Below are 10,047 nucleotides of genomic sequence, written 5' to 3'. Positions count from 1 at the left end.
AGCTGCAAAGTAAATTTCAGGCTCATTTTCCTATCATTCAAGATGCTCCATAATTTAGTAACACCTTAGCTTTTCATCTTGGCATAATGAATAAAGCTCTGGGTCTGAAGTCAGAAAGGGCAGAATTCAAAATTGTTCTCAGATACTGTCTATAAAACGCTGGAAAGTGATTTAATTTCTATCTGCCTCAGTTTCCTCATGTGTATCATGGAGACAATAATAATACCTACCTTTCAAGGTTTTTTTGAGGATAAAATGAGATATTATTTTTAAAGTGCTTTGTAAAATTTATAGAGCTATATATAAATTTCATTTTATGATTATTTTATTCCATACCTTGTATCTTTAAAAACAGTCAAATTAGGCTACTCTGTGCCTCCTGAATGTGTTTTATGTTTTCCTGCCTCCATGCCTCTATTCATAATTTTCATAATTCTTTCAATTCCCCCCTTTCCTCTCTTTGCCAGCAAAATTGTTATGCATCTTTTAATGACTGACTCAAATACCACCTCCTCTAGGAAGCCTTTTCTGATCCTTTAAGTCACAATTTTCTTTAGTGTAGAATATAAATGACACTTTGGTTTGTGCCTCTTTAATATACTTATTATATATTTTAAAATTTTTGTTTCCTTCTCTTTGTCTCTCTGTCTCTGCCTGTCTCTCTCTCTGTCTCTGTTTCTGTCTGTGTCTGTGTTTCTTTCTTTGTCTCTCTCTGTCCCTGTCTGTCTCTCTGTTTCTGTCTCTCTGTCTCTTTCTGTCTCTCTCTCTGTATCTCTCTGTCTCCCTGTCTCCCTGTTTCTCTCTGTCTCACTGTCTCTGTCTATCTCTGTCTCTCTGTCTCTGTCTCTCTCTGTCTCTGACTCTGTCTCTCTGTCTGTCTCATATCCAGGAGAGATGTTTCTGATTTAACCTATCTTTCTGAGATTCTAGCACAGGACTCTATTCAAAGGTGAGTGGTTGAATACGTCAAGTTAAGCTCAATCTCTTCCATTTACTTTACGAATTTAAAAAAACAAGCCAGTTTCTAATGGACTAGTATGCATGGAATTCATGGCCTAAAAATATTCCTTATGAATATGAAGCGGAAGTGATGAATAGATTTGAGGCATTAGATCTGGTAGAGAGTACATGAAGAACTAAGGACAGAAGTGTGTAATATTGCAGAGGAGACAGCAACACAACATAATTTCCATTGAAAAGGAAGAGCAAGAAATTCAAATGACTTTCTGATGAAGCTTTACAAATAGCTGAAGAAAGAAGGAAAGTGAAAGGTAAAAAATAAAGGGAAAAATATTCACAACTAAATGCAGAATTCTAGAGAATAACCAGGAGAGATAAGAAAGCTTTCTAAAATGAGCAATGAGGAAAAAGAGGAAAGAAAATAGCACAATGGAAAAGACAGATCTCTTCAAGAAAATTAGAGATATCACAGGAAGTTTTCATGCAAAAGGTGAGTATGATAAAAACAAGCATGGTAGGGACTTCAAAGAAGCAGAAGAGATTAAAAAGAGGTGGCAAGAATACATGGAAGAACTACATAAGGAACATCTTAACATCACTGATAATCACAATTGTGTAGCACTGGTCTAGTGCCAGACATTTTGGAGAATTAAGTCATGTATACCTTAGGAAGCATTGCTAACAATAAGGCTAGTGGAGATGATGGAATTCCAGTTGAAGTATTTAAAATTCTATAATATTATGCACTTAATGTGCCAGGAAATTTTGAAAAATCACCAGTGGCCACTGGATTGGAAAAGATCAGCTTATCTCCAAATCCTAAAGGGCAATGCTAAAGAATGTTCAAGTTATTGAACAATTGGACTAAATTTTACACACTAGCAAGGTATAAAGCCAAGCACCAGCAGCTTTCCAGAGGACTGCTGCTGTGAACATCTTCAAGATTCTGAGTATATAATATAGTGAACTCTCTGTTTATTCAGCAGTAAATTAATGCAAAACATTCACAGAAATCAAAGTACATTCACAATGTTATAACAACTTATCACTAAAATGGCCACATAAGTTTTCACCAAAGTGGCCATATAGTTTTAAACAAAGTACATTCATTTAGTAACTCAAATCATTTAGTAACTCAATCACCCTTAAGGAGGCTTGTCTCCTTAATGGACACAAAGTACAAAGATCAAAGTTCTCCACCCCTAGGTCACAGTAAATCATAATCTTCTCAGTCAGCATCAGGTACCCAAGAAGAGATTTTTCATCTTGACTCATGGCTGGCTCTCACCTTCCAAAGGTACAAAATTGTCACCTGGGTTCAAAGGCTGGCAGCTCCCACTTCCTTGTCCAGCTCCTTGTCCAGTTCTTCATCCAGTTCCTTGTCCAGTTCCCATTCCATATTGAAGCTCACAGTGTCCAGTCCACCTCAAGTCCTTCACAGTTCCCATTTCTGAGAAGACAAAGCTTAACAGAGCCACAATAACATTCATAGACGTTGCCGGCACCATCATCAATTCACTATCTGCCTGTGAAATCAACTCAGACCCAACAACGAGGTCTGAGAACTCAACACTAATCATCAACATAGAAATCAACACAGACCCACAAACAAGGTCCAAGAAGTCAACACAAATCATCAATATAGAAATCAACAAAGACCCACAAGCAAGGTCCAAGAGGTCAGCACAAATAATTAGTAAACTCCCAGGATCTCCAAAACCCTCCTCCAGGACTTCTGTAAACAGACTACCAGAATATCCTCTTTCGGGCTTCCAGTAAGGTCCCAGGGCTTCTGTAGAAAGTATCACAAACAAACATCAACACAGACAGAACAGACAGAGTGCCGGGATACCACAAGTTTTCTCCTTCTCTATTGTAAGAGCTCCCTTTTCAGTTCTGCTCTCTCCAGCCTGGGACGCCCCTTATATATGGTCATTAGCTTATCCCCTTCCTGTTGCATTAGCAACAGGAGTTCACAGGTTCTTGGATTCACAACTTGTGGGGTTCACAAGTTCTGCTTCTCAATCATGGGCAAGGCTCAGAAGAACTTGAACTGAAACAAGGTGTCAACTAAATAGCTGAAACAAGGTGTTAACTACTTCTTTGCTTACCATTACACAAGGTTACATTTAAGATTCTACAGCTAGGTTTTATCACTATGTGAACTGAGAGTTATCAAAGGATCAGGCTGGTTTTTGAAGAGGCAGAGGAACAAGAGACCAAATTGTCAACATTTTCTGTATTATGTAGAAAGCAAGGGAGTTCCAGAAAACAAGCTAACAAAATTTAGTTTTGCTCCATTGACTATACTAAATTCTTTGACTATATGGATCATATGAAAATGTGACTAGTCTTCAAAGAGATGGGATGATCAGATCATCTTATTATCTCCACATGAACCTGTATGTGGACTAAGAAGAAACAATTAAAATCAAACAGAAAAACTGATTGGTTTAGGATTGGAAAAGGATGTGACAATGATGCATATTGTCACTTTATTTATTTAAATTATATGCAGAGTATATCACATGAAATGTCATGCTGAATGAATCAAAAGCCCAAATTAAGGTTTTTGGGAAAAAATATCAGCAATCTCAGATATGCAAATGATACCACTCTGATATCAGAAGGTAAAGAAGAATTACAATACATCTTGATGAGAGTGAGAGAAGAGAGTATAAAAATTGTCTTGAAGCTTAAAAACAAGAACAACCTAATATTTTGGTAACTGGCCCCATCTCTTCCTGACAATAGAGGAAAAGAAATGAAAGTAGTGTCACATTTCATCTTTTTCGGCCCAAAGATCATTGCAGATGGTGATTAAAAGACTCTTGCTCCTTTGAAGAAAGCTTAGTCAAATATGGTCAGTATACTAAAAAGCATAAGCATGAACATACTAAAAAGCATAAAAGGCACCTTGCTGACAAAGGTCTATATAATCAAAACTATTTTTGTTTATTTTTAGTAGTAATGTGTGGCTGTAAGAGTTGTATTGTAAGGAAAGCTGGGCACTCTAGAATGACCACTTTCAAACTATGGTCCTGAAGAAGATTTTTGAGAGTCCCTTGGACATCAAGGAGATCAAATCAGTCAGTACTTAAAGATATCAATTAAGACCATTTACTGGAAGGTCAAATACTGAAATTGGAACTTAATTACTTCGGTCACAAAATGAGAAAAAAAAAACAGGACTAATTGGAAAAGACCCTGATGTTGGGAAAGATTGAAGGCAAAAGGAGAAGGAAATGGTAGAGAATGATATGGATAGATTGTGTCACAGAAGCAATGAATATCAGCTTGAACAGATTTGGGGAGATAATGGAGGATAAAAGGACCTGGCATGCTGTAGTCCACAGGGTCATAAATATGTTGGGAATGATTAAATTAGTAAACAAAAAATAACATATTAGAAAATAAATCAAGAACCTGGTTATTTGGAAAGAATTAGTTCTAGACTCTAGATAATATTTCATTGACCAGTGAAGATTCAATGGTTTCAACCGGGAAGGTTAGAAATACTACTCTAGGACAGAAATCCTTTTTAAAATATGAGACAGCTTGAGGCAACTAAGTGGTGCAGTGAATAGAGCACCGGCCCTGGAGTCAGGAGGACCTGAGTTCAAATCTGGTCCCAGACACCTAACACAAAAAAACTAACCATGTGACCTTGGGCAAGTCACTTAACCCCAATTGCCCTACCTTCCCCCTCCAAAAAATGAAAAAAAAAACAAATAAAATATGAGACAGCTTTTGACGACCTCTAGAAATTTCTCCAATAAATAGATAAGATATATAGAATATGTACCTAATGATAAAAAATGTAAATTAGGATATTCCAACTGTGTTGGATGTATGATCTCACAGATGTGAATATTTCCTTCAGTGAAGTAGATTGCAACTCATCTATGTCTGCCTGTTCTTGGCAGTCCTTGACTATAATCCTTCCATGTTTCCCATAGAAAGATCCAGTGAACATTCTACTGATCTTTTTTGCCTTCCTTTGTATCTTCAGGGCTTATCCAAGTTCATATAACATGGCAGGCAATTAATAAACGTTGATTTGACTTGACGTGAGTTTTGACATACAAGGTTAAGAATGAAGCACATGGGCAGTTCACTTCTCAGCTATTGCCAGGCCATTCTGTTTACTTTCTTTCTCTTATCCACAGTGATAATTCAGGTTTCCCCCTTTTATTTATCATAATTTATTTATTTTTAGTTTTCAACATTCATTTCCATAAGATTTTGAGTTCTGAATTTTCTCCCATCTTTCCTGTCCCCCAACCCCAAGATGATAAGTATGCTGAAGGCTTCACCAGTCTTCCCTCTCATATATTCCTTCCTATACCTCCCCTTACCCCTTACACCTTACTTTCTTGTAGGGCAAGATGGATTTCTATACCCCATTGCCTATATATCTTATTTCCTGGTTGCATGTAACAACACATTTTTAACATTTGTTTTTAAAACTTAGAGTTTCAGATTCTCTACCTTCTTTCTTCCTCACCCACCCCCACTGGGAAGACAAGCAATTCAGTATAGGTTATACATGTGTAGCTGTGCAAAATATTTCCATAGTAGTCATGTTGTGAAATACTGACTATATTTCCTTCCATACTATCCCATCCCCTATTTATTCTATTTTCTCCTTTGACCCTGTCTGTTTTCAAAAGTGTTTGCTTCTGACTACTCCTTCCCACCTGTAATATAATGCCAAAAGAAAGGCAACTTCCCAAGGTTCAAAATACCAGCATAGGTGCTCTCTATTTTATTCAGTGACCAACCAAGAACAGAGAAGATTAAAACATGACATCATTCAAAATACAGCATTTACTAAGTGTGATTAAATAATCTCCAAGTACAACCCCACCCCAGGACCTTCCAATCATTCAATCAATTACAAAGTCTCTGTTCTAAATACTTCTCTACCCCTAGGCTATACCTTAATTAAGTCCACCACAAAGCCCCTCTTCTCAAATGTAGATTAGTTTCCAAACATAAGGTCAAAAGTTCCCCACCCCTGGATCACAATTGAATCTACCCCAGAGTTACATCAAGTTTAAACACAGCACTTAATACCCAAATGGAGGTCTTTTCTTCATCTTGACATGAGGCAAGTTCTCAGCAATCTTAGTTCCTGGGGAGACAAGGCTTAGCAAGGCCATAAGATACATTGCCAGTCCCTTCATGAATTCATCCTCTGTCTGTAGAACAGTCCTAGAACCCCTGAACACATTAGCAAAGCCCTCTCCCAGGATTTCTGTAAACATACAACAAGAAAATCCTTCTTCAGGGCTTCTGAACCAACAGAAAGGCTCCCAGACCCCTGCAACAACAGCACTGTCCCTCACCAGTGGACAGTATTCACTCTCTGTCTGCAGGACAGTCTCGGGGCTTCTTAGCGAACAGCCAGGTTCCAGGACTTCTTCAACAAGACAGTCTTTCACCAGTGGACAAATCTGGCAAAATAACATCAACACAGACAGACAAAGTACCAGCAAAACAGCCATGTCTCCTCAGTCCTTGGCAGCTCAGGGGGCAGGTCTCAAAAGTCCAGGGCAATTCAAAGCGGCCACCAGCAATTCTCTTAGTCTCTCTCTCTCTCCACGAGGTGCTGCTTCCAAAAAAATCTTCCGCCTCTCTCTAGTGTCTCTCCAAATCTACCTCACCAGCTCCTCCCAGTTCAGGACTCTCTTTTCACACCAACAAGCCCATCCCACAGGTGGGATTAACAAACTCTGGGTTTTAACACAATCAATTTGAAAACCAAGCCAATACAGGGGAATCTTTAATTGCCATTACTATCACACCACCTCTGCCTTTCCTTCTATTATCTCCCTTTTCTCCCCTTCCCCCTCTATTCCTGTAGGGTAAGATACCCAATTGAGTGTGTATGTTATTCCCTCCTTAAGCCAAATTCAATGAGAGTAAGGTTGATTCAATCCCTTTCACTTCCCTTCTCTTCCCCTCCATTGTAATAGCTTTTCTCTTGCCTCTTTTATGTGAGATAATTTACCCTAGTCTATCTCTCCCTATCTCCTTTTCCCAATATATTCCTCTCTCACCCCTTAATTTTATTTTTAGATATCATCCCTTCATATTCAACTCACCCTGTGCCCTCTATGTATACATGTACACACATATACACACATACATATATATACACATACATCCACCTATACATACATATATAAGTAAATATATATACATGCCCTTCAACTATCCTCATACTAAGCAAAGTCTCATGAGTTAGAAATATTGTCTTTCCATGTAGGAATGTAAACAGTTCAACTGTAATAAGTTCCTTATGATTTCTCTTTCCTGTTTACCTTTTCATGCTTCTCTTGATTCTTGTATTTAAAAGTCAAATGTTCTGTTCAGTTCTAATCTTTTCATCAAGAACAATTGAAAGTCCTCTATTTCATTGAATGTCCATATAGTCCCCTGAAGTATTATACTCAGTTTTGCTGGGTAGGTGGTTCTTGGTTTTAATCCTAGCTCCTTTGACCTCCAGAATATCATGTTCCAAGCCCTTTGATCCCTTAATGTAGAAGCTGCTAACTAGATCTTGTGGTCATCCTGATTGTGTTTCCACAATACTCAAATTGTTTCTTTCTGACTGCTTGTAATATTTTCTCCTTGACCTGAAAACTCTGAAATTGGGCTATAATATTCCTAGGAGTTTTCTTCTTGGGATCTTTTTCAAGAGGCTATCAGTGAGTTCTTTCAATTTCTACTTTACCCTCTGGTTCTAGAATATCAGGGCAGATTTCCTTGATAATTTCTTGAAAGATGATATCTAGGCTATTTTTTGGATTTCATGGCTTTCAGGTGGTCCAATAATTTTTAGATTATCTCTTTTGAATTTATTTTCCAGGTCAGTGGTATTTCCAATGAGATATTTCATGTCATCATTTTTTACATTCTTTTGGATCTGTTTTACAATATCTTGATTTCTAATAAAGTCATTGGCTTCTATTTGCTCCAGTCTAATTCTGAAGGAATTATTTTTTTCAGTGAGCTTTCAAAGTTCCATTTCCGTCTGGTCAATTCAGCTTTTTTAAGGCATTCTTTTCCTAATTGACTTTTTGGACCTCTTTTGGCATTTGAGTTAGTCTATTTTTAAGGTGTTATTTTCTTCAGTATTTTTTTTTGGTCTCCTTTAGCAAGCTGTTGAATCATTTTTCATTAGTTTCTTGCAACACTCTCATTTCTCTTCCCAATATTACCTCTACTTCTCTTACTTGATTTTCAAAAACCTTCTTGAGCTCCTCCATGACCTGAGACCAATTCATATTTTTCTTGGAGGCTTTTGATGCAGGAGTTTTGACTTTGTTGTCTTCTTATGGTTCTATGTTTTGATCCTCTTTGTCAGCAAGAAAAGATTATGTAGTCTGATCTCTCTTCCTCTGCTTCTTCATCTTTCCAATTAAGTAGTTGACTTTTGAGCTCTTTGTCATGATAGAACTCTGCTTCCAGAGTGGAGAGTGCTGTGTCCCAAATTTCTTGGATTTTGTGCAGCTGTGGTCAGAATTTCTTCTAGGCACCTGCCTCAGAACTGTGAGGAGGACTGCCTCTCCACAGCCTCAACAAGCGTTCCTCACCCCAGCAGTCACCAGACTTTGAACCAGATCTAAGCATGGCAGATCAAGAGAATCCTGCCTCAGCGCCAGCAGAGAGATTCCTGCAATTGCCCTCTGGTCAGTCACTTGGTTCCCCCCACCATCTGTGGGCCTGTAATTCTGGAAGCAGCCTCCAAGGCAGCTACTACAGCTGTTTCCACCTCTGCCACCCAGGTGGCAGGGGCTGGACCATGCTCTTTTCTCACCCAGTTGCAACAGAGTTTCCCTACTGACCTTTAACTTTCTTTTTGGTATTTATGGGTTGAGAAGTATGGAAACTGCCACAGCTGCTGGTGATTCGATGCCCTGAAGTCTGCTCTGGCCAGTCTGTGCTGCTGGTCTGGGCCAGTGTGGCCCACACAGGATTGTGCTCCACTCCCAGCCTGGTGCAATAGACCCTTCCTGTCAGTTTTCCAGGTCATCCTCAGCTGGAGACATATTTCATTCATCATTTTGTGAGTTCTGTAGCTCTACAATTTGTTTAGAGTTATTTTTTATAGGTATTTGAGGTAACTGGGGACAAGCTCAAGTAAGTTCCTGCTTTTCTTCTCCCAAATTGACTCTGCATTCAGATTCATCCTCTTTTAACCCTGACTCTTATTGGTAAGCATTCACCTTATTTTGCTTATTCTCAGATCCAACAAATCATTTACTGGGCGGTTTCATGCAGTGCCACCATGTGCATAACTCCTCTTACTTCCAACTTTATCTCTGAAATCAGAATAAAATCAGCACTACCTGGGAAAGACATATTAATCATTTTGTCTTTCACTATTTTCTCTGACTTCCCTATCTAAATCATTCCTTCTTAGTCACTCCAATTTCCCATATTTATTGTTTTATCCTATTAGAAAATAAACTCCTTGTGTACAAGGTCCTAGCTCTCTTTTATTTGTATCCCCAGGGCCTACAACAATTTTTAGCCCACCACAGCCACCTAATATATATATTTTTTCATTTTTTCTTCATTCATTCATTCACCAGCTAAACTTCATTCTTACTATTCAACCAGTTCATTGTCTTTTACTAATGTATTTCTTTCATGGAATCCTTTACATCTCTTCTGTGATATAAATTACATACACACGTGTATGAAATAGACATTGGACATGAACATGAAAGATATGTTTATTCACTTGAGTTTTATCAATCCAATAAATCTAATGCTGATTTGAGATGCTAATAATAAATGCCAGGGTAAACATAGTGATTCCTTGAAAAAATACTTATGTGTTTTATGACTACAGAAGGAAAAGGGAGCATAAAAGAAGTGAGGAAGGGAGAGGGGAAGCAAAGAGTTGAATATGAAGGAGCTGAAACTTTTCTAATAAAAACAAAATGATCCTCAATCAGGAAAATCATTGAACTGATTTGAATGGCAATTTAGACCATGCAGGAGTGTTGAGGGAAATCATTATTCCTTATGACAATAGCTTATCAGTTGCCATTTCCTACTAAGCAGCTA

Source organism: Petaurus breviceps, unplaced genomic scaffold (genome assembly GCF_028583685.1).
Source record: "Petaurus breviceps papuanus isolate PSGF00001 unplaced genomic scaffold, PetGlider_PUasm1.0 151, whole genome shotgun sequence".
Taxonomy (NCBI): Eukaryota; Metazoa; Chordata; class Mammalia; order Diprotodontia; family Petauridae; genus Petaurus; species Petaurus breviceps.
Note: the sequence above shows the minus strand (reverse complement) of the source record.